The sequence below is a fragment of the Meriones unguiculatus genome, chromosome 9 (assembly GCF_030254825.1).
Source record: "Meriones unguiculatus strain TT.TT164.6M chromosome 9, Bangor_MerUng_6.1, whole genome shotgun sequence".
Classification (NCBI taxonomy): Eukaryota; Metazoa; Chordata; class Mammalia; order Rodentia; family Muridae; genus Meriones; species Meriones unguiculatus.
In genome coordinates, this window is record NC_083357.1 from 96,228,181 (window position 1) to 96,229,333 (window position 1,153).

A 1,153-nucleotide genomic window follows, 5' to 3' on the forward strand; every position below is an offset into this window, starting at 1 on the left:
TAAAACATGCCCGTGACAGTCAGATGTATACATAAGAACTGTGCTCATTGACTTTTCCTTCTCCATCCTTTTTTCCATTTCTCTGTCTTCTGATTGGTGTCTCCTGTTTGCCTCCAGACTGTGGATCTGATATCAACCTTAATTTAGCTATTGGCCCGTGTCTCTTCTAATACCCAGAGGCAGGCCAGGACTTCCGGAACTGCTCCTCCCCTTGCTTCCTAGACAGGACTTGACATTCATTTCTGGCTTCCCAGCCGAGGACCTGCCTGTTCCAAGTTTCAGTCTCATTTACTCAGCATGTGACAGGCTGCATATGATATGACATCTCTGCTTTCTATCTCTTTTAAACCTTCTGTGGAAATGAAGGGTGAAGTATTCATCACTGAAAGTCCTTTTCCTCTCTTTTTAAAAGGTTTTCTCCTTTAAAACAAAATACAAAATGGCAATGGCCCAAGGCTGGTTAGATAGTGAAGAAAATTGTTTAATGGGGATAGAATCTGGGAACTAGAGGGTGGATGCTCACAACTTCACATTACTGACCTTTGAACCTAACCATTGTTAAGTTGGTTGTAGAAGGTTATATTATGCGTCCTTTGTTAACCTAGTTCTTTTTCAGCCCACTGAGGGTGTGGACCATTTCCGGAGAAATCACACTTCCAGACTGATGAATGAAATGTACACACTCCATTCCATCTTTCTGTTCCAAAGTCCAGTGTTAAGTTTTTGTCCTTGGACAGAGGTCACATCACGCACTTAACTGATAAGAACAGATAATCCACTTGATCTTAGCCAAAAGGCCAAGGAGTCTAGTCTGCATTTATTTTTCCAGAAGGTAACTTAAGACATTGTTTTCACCTCTTCTGGTATTAAGTTGGTCACTAAGCTTACAGGTACTTCTTCTTTACCTCTTTTAGAAATGTATGCTGCCAGCTGGGTGTGGCAGAGCATCCCTTTAATCCCTGCACTTGGCAGAGGCAGGTGGGTCTCTGAATTTGAGGTCAGCCTGGTATATGAGGCGAGTTCCAGGATAGCCAGGGTTACCCAGGAAAACCCTGTCTCAAAAATAACCAAATTAAAGAAAAAAAAGAAAGAAAGAAATACTGCTATTTCACCTGTCTTTGGTTTGCTGGAACCATGATTTCTTACCCTACAA

General features: G+C 42.0%; 1 non-coding gene across 1 annotated transcript; it reads right to left on the reverse strand.

The window, feature by feature from the left end:
* Positions 1-623: 623 nt before the first annotated feature.
* LOC132656699 (U2 spliceosomal RNA) lies at positions 624-809 on the reverse strand. Its single transcript, XR_009594412.1, has one exon. It is a non-coding gene; the product is annotated as a U2 spliceosomal RNA (small nuclear RNA).
* Positions 810-1,153: the final 344 nt, after the last annotated feature.